Source organism: Geospiza fortis, unplaced genomic scaffold, assembly GCF_000277835.1.
Source record: "Geospiza fortis unplaced genomic scaffold, GeoFor_1.0 scaffold120, whole genome shotgun sequence".
Taxonomy (NCBI): Eukaryota; Metazoa; Chordata; class Aves; order Passeriformes; family Thraupidae; genus Geospiza; species Geospiza fortis.
The window spans coordinates 2,482,314-2,494,992 of NW_005054364.1; positions in this window are offsets into that span (position 1 = coordinate 2,482,314).

Below are 12,679 nucleotides of genomic sequence, written 5' to 3' on the forward strand. Positions count from 1 at the left end.
CAGGTTTTATGAATGCCATAGGGTCAGGGGAAGCCCTGAGAGACATTCTAGTCCCATGTAACCATTTTATTCCTGAAATGGTCTCATCCTCGCTTCTCTTAAAAACCTCCACTGTCAATTCCTTTAATTCACTAACTTCTGTCAACTGGTGCTGCCTCTATTTTATCTGTAGACATTTCAACAGAGGATTAACTTTCCCAGCTCAAAAAGGCAAATGACTAAGGCTTCTGGCAAAGGATACGGGCTGTTATTGTGACTTAATCCTGCTTTGCTTACTCCAGGATCAGAGAAGTCCTGTTTTCTGCAGTCAGAGCTGCAATATTGTTGTTTGATTTCAATAATTGGCTAAAACCCTCACCATTTTTGCTCTGGTTGCACTAGCAGGGCTACGACAGGGAAAGGTCAGGCCAAAGTTTCAGGCAGAACTCAATAGTAGATGTAGCTGCCTCTTTATCTTATCTTAGTTTATCTTCATCTCCTTGGAATTAGATGAGCAGCAGATTCTGCAGTTTTCTTCTAACACAATTCAGGAAGATGACTGTAAGCAATTTCTGCATTATAGTCCCTATTTATATCTGTAATTAAAGAAATAAGCATCATAGTTATATTTCCAATTTCATAATTGCCTCTTTGAAATAATAGTCCCATTCCAGGTGTTTTCTAAAATAAAACAGCTAGGGAGATTAATTTCAATTAGAAAAGAAAAAATACAAACGGAAATGGAGTTTTGTTTTTTAAAAAAATCAACCTAAAAATACAATTGCAAAAAAACTCCTAACCAAAAGAAATGTGCTTTTCTTGGAGGGTACTTCATTTAGGTAATTAAATCTGTGCAGTGTGAATGAACCATTGGCAGCAGTGCCCTTTATCAAATGACATTTGGAGCACATTAATCTGCTGAATTCTGAGGCTTCACAGCAGCTTAAAACACATCTGGAGGCAAAAAACCAGCGAATTCTTAATGGAAATGAATAGTCTTTTGGTATGTAGTACAGATGCTCTAGGCTTTCTCACTGGGAAGATTTAGTAATGTTGAGAAACCCAAGTTGTATACATGTAAATTCATAAGGAATCACAAGTTTATGGTGTGTGCATGTTGGTGTTCAGAAGGAAGATAAGTTTTTATATCCAACAGAAAATGAGAGAACCCATGAAGGGAACAGTCTTATCTCAACCATGGCTTTCTTTTCTCTTTCTCTAAGATTTCTTCCAGCACCTTTTGTACTGTCTGTGACTATTGCAAATCCTATTTTCTTCCTGAGACAGAGTAGCAGGGAGAAATTGTTTGATGTTGGTATGTGGAAAGGAGCTCTCAGAGAGCTGCCAAGCCTGGCAGGTTTTGGGAGAAGGTCATGCTCGTTAAAGCTCAAAGTCTAAAGTTGAATTCTGCTGCAGCGCCAGTTCTCCTCTTCTTCAGCTTTAGGAAACTTCCTAAAATGATCACTGGAACAGAGCTCATGAAAACAAATATGTCCTGAAAGGAAATTGTTAAGGCCACAACTTTTTTCTGGAGTTTCTTAAAGTGTGTCTGTTGCTATTATTGTTGTAAGGTTGCTGCTGCTGTCAGAAATTACATCGACATGATGTGGTAGCACCCACCATCATGCAGGGCCCATTGAGCTATTTAAGTTTTTGAAGCATTAATGGTGTTTATTTTCCTCCAAGTTTTAATTCATTCACACAGCCCTACTGGGATATGGAGAGTCCTGGATGAACCTTCAGGTTTAACTGTTTTGTACAGGTGAAGGGCTCAAAATTTGCACCTTTGAATTTGCTGGTAAATGTTGAAGCTGGCCTGGCTGTCTCTTAAGAAAGCATTCTATTGCTGGATCATTAAAGCCTGTCTTGTTCTTACCCAGCACAGGGAAGTGCTATAGCAGAGGTTGAAACTGAGCAGGAGAGTTCATTTTACCTCTTCAGAGGCAAAATGCAGTCTTGGGGGATACTGAGTGTCTGAAAGTGTGCACTTATAGGCTTGGAGAGAGCTTACCAGGTTCTGCACATTATGCTAGCCACATGTAAATTCCATTTTGGGGTTGGATTTGGCACATGTCACCTCATCCCACCACCCAAACCACCTTAACTAAATGACTGTGTTCAGTTGAAAGAGTTCATTTGAATAAGTATCAGCCATTTCCCTACTGAAATGAAACTGCAGACTTGGCAAGGAGGTCCTGAATGGGCATTGGGAAGGGATGAAATGAAAAATGACCAGAATTTATTCCCAGAAAGGGCATGTTTCAAATGGTGAGTGGGATTACAGATTGGAAGGACAGAAACTAGGCACTTAGGATCTTTTTGAAATTACTACTTCAAAAGGCATTTGCCTTCTAGGGAAAATATTCTTTGAACTTTGCAAAACATATGTGAATTTGCCTCTGATGTATTTTTCAAAATTGTTCTCTTTCTTTGTGTTAATAACTGAGGCTATTGCTGCTTAAGGACTTGATCCCATACAGCCTGTCTTTTTCTCTGTCCTTGATCCTGCAGTGAAGTCATAATACTGCATTTTTTGTGATATTATGATGATTTCCATGGCAACAGACTGATGTCCAAAGCATGGGATCATGACTTTAGTGTGGGATCAAGCAAGAGGAGATGAAATCCTTATTAAAATACATTTTGTCAATAAGAGGAAAAGGAACTAATAAAAAATATCCATTAATTTTATTACGCATTTCCTTTTCTAACTGAACTCAAGTGCAAATGAAAGTACTTTTTTAAGGATCTGTTTGGTTTTTACTTGTTTATGTTGATCAATACAATGTTAGCTTGAAAGGAAACATGAACTAAAGAACTGCAGCTGCTATATATAAAAGAACTTACCTAAAATCCTGCTGGCAATATTTTTTCCTTGAAACATAGGAGAGCTTCCTAATCCCAATAGCAATGGCCAATAGAAGTTGCTTGGCCGACCCACCTTCAGTCATGCAGCGAGTGGTTCACACGGGGTGATTGTCACCCCTGTCAACTTCTTCCAACACCTTCTTCTAAACAGTTGTCACCCCAGCAAGGGAATACTGGGTTATCTGCACTTCTGTAAAATACATGTGGAAGGAGCAGCAGGTGGTGGTGAGGGAAGGATTTTGCTGAATTTGGAACATGAGTCCTAACCTATCCCATGCCTTTGGTTTCTGTGGAGGCATTATAAGTCAACCTGTATTACCCTGAATGTTCCTTCTGACCTTTGCCAGCAGACTAAGATGCCAAATTCTCTATTGTCCTCCCAGGGGCCTGCTTTTCCTCAGGCTTACACTGAGACATGTCAGAAGAGCTCCCCCTGAGGCCAATATGTTAGTGTAAATGAGAAGAGAATCAAGCAGTGGGTGAAGATAGTCGTGGGCTTCAAGATCTGTTCTCCCTTTGGTGCATGCTGTGATTTATGCAGAGAACTCCTATTAGCGGCAGTGAGAAGAGAGATACTTACATTGCTAAACAGGATTTTTATTTTCTCAGCTGCCTGAAGCTATTCAGTGTAAGCCTGTTGTGAAAGTGATTGGAGATTTAGGGGAAGGAATGTCAAAGAGAAATAAGAAAAACAAAACTAATCCGGAACTAAGCAACTGTAAGAATTGTGGGGCTTTTGCTGTTTCTTTTCTTTCTTTTTCTTGAAATGTGTAGGGGTTTTTAGCAACTAAATAATTGTTCTTAATAGTCCTGATTTTTTATTTTTCTGAGTGACCCTCGATGGGGGGATTTGCACAGTAACTGATGAGTGTGGAAGTAAAAGGACAAGAAAAGTTGGAAGTTCAGAAGCTGGGCTGACTTTTCTGCTCGTTTCCTTCACTGCAATTTGCCTTTTAGCGGCAGACCTCTATAGAAATATAGCTGCTGCTTTTGTTGTGTTGCAAACAGGTTTTGCTTTTACCCCCCCCCCCACTAGAAATCTGATTGCCAGCTTCATAACTGTTACAATTAAGGGAGGTTTATCCTCTCTGCTGCCTTCTCTGCAACATCTTCTGATTTTCTAGCCTCATTAATAAAAGGCTTATTCTCTTGCCTTGAGGTGTATGCATAAGGGCAAGCTACTCCTTGCCATTACAGGGTAGAATCTACCAGTTCTGCTATTATCAGGGTCTGGGTATTGCAGCAAACTGGCAAGAGTTAATCTTTATTAAGCAAAAGCATACAGGACCCACACAGGCTCTATAGTTGCACTGTATTCTCATGCTTACCATTTCCTTTATTGATTTGCCTGTCTAAATGAGTACTTCTAAACTCTGTGGGTGTTTTCCAATTAGATAAAAGGCAATTCATGTCACCCTGCTGCAGCTCTAAGAGCCATAACCGAGAGCATGCACAGAGGACTCGTGAGCAGAGCAGCCCGGTTTAATCAGGGCGGCCGCCTTGAGCGCTGCCTCGCCTGCAGGACACCACTCTGTGTGTGCAACGCTTCTCCTGTCAGAGCTTTGGGGAAAATGGGCCACAGCCATGCTCACTGCTGAGGCTGTGCTCTGTGGGGATAGCTGTATGGGTGCTGGAGAAGGTGCATGAGCTTCCCTCTCTCAGGAGGTTTTGGGAGAGTGCTCAGGACATTGATCGTTCCAAAGCGCACGGCATGGCCAATTCCAAATGGGTGCAAAAACAGCTCAGAGGATTGTGACTGCTGCTTATGTGAATGGTGCTGTTCCTGTGAGAGGTGAATCTGATAAACCTCCTAATAGTCACAACTGAGAAGATGTTTGCTGGAGAATCACAGGCTCTGTCTTTTGTGGGATAATCATGTTTTATTGCATGTCCAGAGAGGTCTCACTTGCCCCTTCCTGAGACAGTCCATAGCTGATGGACAATCTCTGAGCATGGCTGAGGAAAGCATGAAGGGAAGTGAGGGTTTCATTCTGAAATGCTGTCCAGTTTAACACTCTGCTTCCTATCCTGGTTTTGACTGTTTGCATTTCTCCTTGCTGCTTCCCTTCACACTCTGCCTTACACTCTCTCAGCAAACCACCCAGCTGAAAGAATTTGGGCAGATGCTTCCCTTCACACATTGAATAGGGTTCCTGTGCTTCTTGCTTTGCTATCCAGCACCATGTCCCCACACACTCTGATTTCTCTAGTGACACATCCCATGGGACCTCTATGGAAACCTTACAGCTCTGAGCCTGTTTTTCACCTTTATGTAGAACCACTGGAGTCAATCTCTAATGCTTGAAGTGAGCAAACAGCTGCTCCTTATGCATCAGCTAGAGCTCTGTGAGGGATGGGGAAGGCAGTTCTGGCCTCATGTAGTTGTTAGCAAGAGAGAGAAAGAAATATGTGGCTGAGTACACAGAATTTACTTTGTAATGCTTTCTACTGGTAGATCTCTTAGAAGATAGCATGGCTACACAGAAACTCAAAATCACTAAATGGCTCTGAGGTAAGGGGAATGGGTTTCTCTTTGTGTACTCCACGGTCTCATTCACTGTCTCATATATAAAGTTTATTCCATTCTAGGTTTATTATTATAGTGTCCTGCAGCACCAACAGAACTTTCAGCTTAAACTGTAGAGTGCAGAAGTGTCAAAATATAAACTCGGGTGAGATCTTTCTATGCACTGTGAAGAACTGAAATTTCTTTACTTGCATAAGATCTCATCCAGAAAAATTTCAGTATCAGAAATTTTTGTCTGAAGGAAACAGTCCATCTAAATGCTCCCTGAGCAACAATGCTGCTATGGACCCCAGACTGACATTGAGTTTTGTGGAGCATCAGGTAGCCAAGGAATCCTATTCAGTTGCAATTCCTGGATTGTAGCCAAAGTTGTGATGAGTAGTATTTTATTTACCATTATTATATTTTACTGTTGCCAAAGTTAATAATGTATTATTTTAGATTTCAGTAGGAGGAGAGAAAAAGCATTCTGTTAACTTCTGATACAAAGGATAAGGTAGTGCTCTTTGTTGTTGTTTTTGTGGAGGTTTTTTTTTTTGCTTTTGACAAAGGGCAAGAGAGTGAATGACATTTCATTATAGTTCTCCATGACTTTAGGTAAGGATCTTGTATTAATGCTTGTGTGTTGCCTGTGCAGAGCAGCCAGAGGAAATATGCTGTGATTCTAGAAATTCTGGGGGTGATTTTGAACAGGGTCTTCTAATTTTTTTTTCCATGGGCTTGAAGCAAAACAGATGATTCTTCTTGATTCAGAAACTACTAGGTTTTATGCTGTGACAGCATCAAGTGTCAAGGGATGATCTGAAGGGTGCTGGATCTAGGCTGCCTGCAAGAGAAGACTGGAACTCTCTGAGGTTTGGAGCTCTGATACCTTCTGGCCTGGGGCAATGTGCACAGAGCCAGGAGACTTGCCAGTGCGCTGTGTAGCCCACCAAAACCCATTGCTGGACTCCACTGTATTTATGAGAGACAGCTGCATCACCTTCACAGTGTAAAGAAATGAGTCTCTGGTAAGGATAATACACTTTTTTCAGTGTGTGCAGAAAGTGCTCTCAGCAGTCGTTCTCCTCCCACTGACACCAGTGTCAGCCAGGCTGAACGCTGCATCAGCTCCTCAACCTGGCCCCCTGCAGCCCCTTTTCAAAGTTCATTAACTGGCTACTTTTAAAAGTCTAATTACTTCTGCCCTTAATTGCAAGACTACTTGAATCCTTCCAACCTGTACAACACCCTTTAGGTGGGAAGTTTGCAGGCCACAGCATTAATTTCTCAGAAGCAGCACATTTTTGGGAGAAAATGATGTTGAGATCTGGCTGGTAAACCTTGTCAGGAGCATTAAAGTACAATCCCATTGAGAAAATAGACAATGATTTGTAATTCCTTTCCCCACTGCTGCAGTAGCCCCCTGGCTAACCTGTAGCTTTGCATATCCAGCGTGCTAATGGCACCCAGTTGCTGTGACAGAATGGGAGATGGCTCAGCTCCACTTGCCCCCCTTCTGGGATGTCACTGGCCACATTAATTCATGTCTGTCTTCTTCTAGCCTGCTCATTTTTCCATTAAACTTGTGGGAACTAAATTATATTGGAGGATTATGTCCTTGTCTTTTAAATTTGGATGAAATTAGACATTGAGCTCTGAAGATGAGGGAGGACCTGCTAATTTACACATTTGCAGGACAAACAGTGTGAGTCTATAAGCATCCTATTATTAGAGTGTTATGCTAAAAACACATGCTAAACTGCCTGGAAATTTTACAGGATGACTCTACTTATCTTAAACATCATCATACAAAAGTACACTTGTCTATAAAAATAATTGTAGAAACATTCCAGGGAGGAAAAATAAGGAAAACTCCCCCAAACAATCCTGGTAAGTGTAATTTTTCATTTCTCATTGGACCATAAGCAAAGAAGCATAGACTAAACACTAAAAGGTAAAATGAGTATTGTGTTACTTATTTCTCATACTGAGAGGCTGAGAAAAATGGGGAAAAGGATATACTGAAATAGAAGAGATGAGTTGAAAATACTTTGATAGCAGTTTGCATTTATTTCCTTTCAAACATTAATGCAATTATTTTTTTTCCTTCAAAATGTGCATTCGAATGCCTCCAGCACACTTACAATTATGCTGAAGGACTTTATTAGTTTTTAGAATTCTTTAACTTTGTTTCACATGGTCTGAGAGATGTAGGTTTACTCAGGAATGTGAAATCACTGAACAAGAGCTGCATCACAGAGCAAGATGACTAAAATTAAGGTTGCTATGGGTACTTATCTTTTGAATTTTTTTCACTTAGAGTTTAAAGTCTAAACATAAAAAATCCCAATAATTTTTGGCTTTTGTAGTTTAGCACTGAATACACACATAAATTAACAATTTACTCGTGGTTGCAAGTGGAGCTATTACTGTCTAATGTATAATTCCCTGTACGCCGACAAGCTTTGTTTTTCCCCGGTTCTGTAAGTTTTTAATTGACTAGTGTTTTGCAGTATGACATAAAGAGCAGGTGTTCAGAAATCATGAGAAATTAAAAAAAAAAAGGCAAAAACCAGGTTATTTTTTGACTGAGGAATTTCCTCTGGCATTTGGAAGAACGGAGGAAAGATAAATGAAGGCCAGGGGTTTTATTGGTACTAGTGCAGGCCATAAAAAAGAATAAAATGAGGAGAAGAAGTAGACTGTGAATAAAGACATGTAAATGACATGGATTTAGGGAATATCAAATTACAGAGCATTTCCTCACCTTTATGCAAATTCATGAATACAATCTGTTGCTACGGGATGAAGCGAATCTAGACTAAAAGTTTCATAAAAAGTTTTTTGGTGTTCCCACAACACCTGCAGAAGTGTGCAGATGATGTGGTAGTTGCTGCACTGAAATACAGAAAGCTGAAATCATCCCAAGAGGCCTGAACTTGCCTCCTGTATTGTTTGCTGCAGGGATGACAGGCTTGAAGGCTGGAGCTTTGAAGTCTGCTTTTTGTACCCCTTCAGGCTTAAAATATTGGGGTGATGATCTCATCTCCTGTTGGATAGGCATGAGAGGAGACCCAGCACGTGCTGAGCCTCTGGCTGCAAAGCTCTTCACCAAATAGTTCCTCTACAGACAGAGCCAGGCAATTACTGAAGCAGCTGCTTTGGTCCTTAGGAACAGCAGAGCTGTTGGAGGAGTCTTTGCCGGTTTTGGGGAGAGTTTTGCAGCCTGGTTTGGGTTATGCCTTGCAAGATTTTGTTAGCCAGTCCCAAGAAAGCAAGGTGGTACAGAAGTACCCTGGACATCTGCAGGAGCCCCAATTACTGCTGCAAAGGCACAGTCCTGCTCAAGATTCCTCTTCAGGTTAGCAGGAGTTCTGGAAGGTGGGGTGTGCCTGTTGGCATCCCTGCTCCCCATGGCAGCCCTGGTTTGCTCCCCAGATTTTGGAGATTTAAAGAACCTAAAAGATCATCTTGTCCGTCTGCTTGGCTGGCAGGGGATTGTTCCCCACAGTGTATTTTCAAGTGTTTTGTCTCACTTAATTGATCCAAGTGGTGGGGCTTTTGTTACTTGTCTTGGGAGGCATGTTTCAAAATATAATAGACTTGCTTGTTGAAAAATATTTCCTGATATGCAGCCTACTCTTTTGGTGGTTTAATTACTGCTGCCACTTTGCAATTACCAGTGCTAATTACTGTTGCCATGTTAATTTTTGAAACAATGCAGTGAGTTCTGAGGTAAGCTGGCATTTTAGCATTCTGACAAATTTAACCGGATGAATACTCATCCAGTGGGAAGTTCTCCAGTAAAATGTAGCATTCCATTATAAATCAAAGTAAACCATTGAGATGTAAAAAATTTCTTCCGAAATGAGAAGTTCTGGGAAAAAAAACCCTAAACACTTCAAAATGAAATGTTTGAAGTTTGACATTATTTTAAAGAATTGAATCTAACTTTGAAAAAACATTTTGCATCTTAGTTACCTATCTTTCTGTGCTAACCATTTTTCTTTTTCCCAATGACTGCTATTTTGGAGTAACAGAAAAATCTTTCTTGGCTGACAAGTCCCTCGATTCAGATGTGTGATTATGTATTATCCTTTGGAACATAGAGTTGTTTTCTCACTATCTCTGGGGCCCCTGGGGAGCCGGAATCCCAGGACTGCCTCTGAGACAGTCCCCTGACAGAATATGTTTTCATAGAAGCCTACAGATCTGACTCTGACTTTAGAGCAGCCCCTCTGCTGTTCAGCCAAAAAATCCAGGGAACCTAAGTAACCCTCACGGCTGTTGTGCTGGAGGTCAAGAAGAATTTTGCCTGGAATTATCTGCAAGCGCCGCAGTTCCATGAACAGCTCACTTTTTTTTTAGCCAGTAACTTCCCATGGAAAAGTATTTTGTTGGAAAAAAATTCTGAGCAGATGTTGCGAGAGTTTCTGTGCAAGTGAGCAGAGAATGATGGTTATGTTGGAGCACTGCTGGCAGGACTAAATACCTTCTGGTTACTGGAGATACATTGATATGCTATTCTGCCTCCTCTCATCTTGTGAGATGTTCTGGGGGATATCTTTTTAATGGTAATGGCCACACGTTATAAGATGTGCCTTGAAATGAAATGGATTTTATAAACTCTTTACCTGCATTATAAATGCAGCACTTGTGATATGGGTTGATGAGAATTATTCTTGAAAGAGTTTAGCTGTTATTTCAGCTTCAGTGCATTTTAATCATGCTTCCTCTGTCAAACAACAAATATTTCCATTCTTCACTCAGGTAGCTTTTTCTTTTTCTTAGTGGCTCTGGGAAACAAAACAGAGCAATAGAATTATTTCCATTTGTCAGTATGGTTTTATGTTTCTGCTCCTCACCAAAAGCATGACATTTAAAAATCCGTGTTGTTTAAGGGAAATATTACTATTATCCCAGCTGGCTGATATCCTACCATGCCTATAAAACTGAAGTCCACAGGAGTGTTTAAGGCTGGAAGAACATTTAATAGTTGCAAGAGAATCTGATTGTATAGGATTGTAGATTTTAAGTCCAGTTGCAGAAAGGGTTTTCAGTTTATAGGCAAATCAAAATAATAGTGGGTAATTTTAAGCAGAGGAGCCAGAAATCTCAGTAGAATCAACAATGCTCAGGTTGGGGTCTGCAGGCAGTAACTATATTTCTCTTCCTGATTATCTCCCTGATGTATGTTTTAGTCTGGGGCAAGTTTCCACTATCTCCAGCTTTTTTCTCTCTTATTTCTCTCTCTTTTTTCCTACTATAAACTGTTACATAATTCGGTTTTCAGCAAACATGTAATTAGATAAACCTGCTTTATATTAATTCTAAATCTGGGAGAAACAAAAAACCAAACCTATCTTCCCCACAAAACCAAACCAAAATAAACTCCACCAAAATAAACTCTTGAACAACTCCCCACCAATTTGCATTACCATAATCATCGTCTTAGTCTTTGCAAACATTCTGATTCTCAGGAAAAGAAAAGAGAAGAAAGAGAGGGAAAACAGGTTGAGTGCTCATGGGTAAGAATCAGAGGGAAGGCTGCAGGATATCCTGGTGAGAGCCTGTTACAGACAGCCCACCCAGGATGAAGAGGCAGAGGAAATATTCTAAAAGCAGCTGGGACAAATGTCACAATCATTGGTCCTTGTTCTTTTGGGGTACTTCAACTTTCCACATGTCTGCTGGAAATGCAGCACAACAGAGAGGAAACAGTCTAGGAGGTTCCTGGCACAGCTGGTGAGGGAGCAGCTAGGGAAGGTGCCCTGCTGGACCTGTGTGTGAGCAGAAAAGGACTTGTGGGGCATGCGATGGTACACATTGGGAACAGTGGTCATGAAATGGCAGAATTTTTAATTCTTGGAGAAGTAAGGAGAGGGATAAGCAGAACTGCAACCTTTGCCTCCCAGAGAGCAGACTTCAGCCTGCTTAGGAAACTGGTTGACAAAGTCCCTTGGGATGGAAGGGCAAAGGAGTCTAGGTAGGAAATTTTAAAGTGGGGGGAGCAGGGAGCCCCTCTGTGCCAAAAGACAAGCCAGTGGGGAACAAGACCATCCTGGTTGAACAGAGAGCTTTGTCTGGAACTCGGGGAAAAAGAATAGAAAAGAGTTTATGACCTCTGGAAGAAGGGGCAGGCCACTCAGGAGACCTATGAGGATATTGTGAAATTATACAGGGAGAAAATCAGAGGGACCAAAGCCAAACTAGAGCTTAATCTGGCTGCTGATGTAGAAGACAATAAGAAATGTTTCTATAATTAGATTAGCAACAAAAGAAGGCCTAGGGAGAATCATCATTCTTTATAGGATGTAAGGGACACATAGTGGCAACGGCTTAGGAAAAGGCTGAGGTGCTTAATGCCTTCTTTGCCACAGTCTTTAATATCCAGATCAATTGTTTTCTGGGCATCCAGTCCCCAGAGTTAGCAGACAGGGACAGGGAACACAATGAAGTCCCCATAATTCAAAGGGAAATGGTCAGTAACCTGCTACAGGCCCATGGCATACATAAATCTGTGGGGTAGGATGGGATCCAATGACTGGTACTGAGGGAATTGTCAGAAGTGCTTACTGAGACACTTTCCTTTATTTATCAGCAGTCCTGGCTAACCAGGGAGGTCACAATGGAAGTTAGCAAATGTGATGCCTACCTACAAGAAGGGCTGAAAGGAGAACTCGGGGATCTACAGACTTGACAGCCCAATCTGGGTTCTGGGGAAGGTTATGGAGCAGGTCGTCTTGAGTGGCATCACAAGGCACGTGCTGGAGGCTCAGGACTAGGGGCTCAGAGCCAGGGAGAAAATGGGTTTATAAAAGCTAAGTCCTGCTTGACCAAAAAATCCAGCTGATAGTCTGTGACAAGAGATGTTTACTATGCTCAGTTTTGGGGCCAGTTCTATTTAATATCCTTATCCATGATCTGGACAAGGGGATCAGCTGTACCTTCAGCAAGTTCACAGGCAGGACCAAATGGGGCAGGAGTGCTGATCTGCTGGAGGGCAGGGAGGCTCTGTGGAGGAATCTGGACAGGCTGGATCAGTGGGACAAGGCCCATTGTATGAGGATCAGAATGGCCAAGTGCCAGTTCTGCAGAGGGGTCACAACAATCCTGGGCAGTGCTACAGGCTGGGGGGAAGAGTGGCTGGAAAGCTGCCATGTGGAAAAGGACCTGGGGGTGCTGCTCTAACAGCTGGCTGAACATGAGCCAGTGTGTGCTCAGGTGGCCAAAAAGGCCAATGACATCCTGGCCTATATCAGCTATAGTGTGGCCAGCAGGAGCAGGGCAGTGATTGTCACCCTGTACACAGCACTGGTGAGG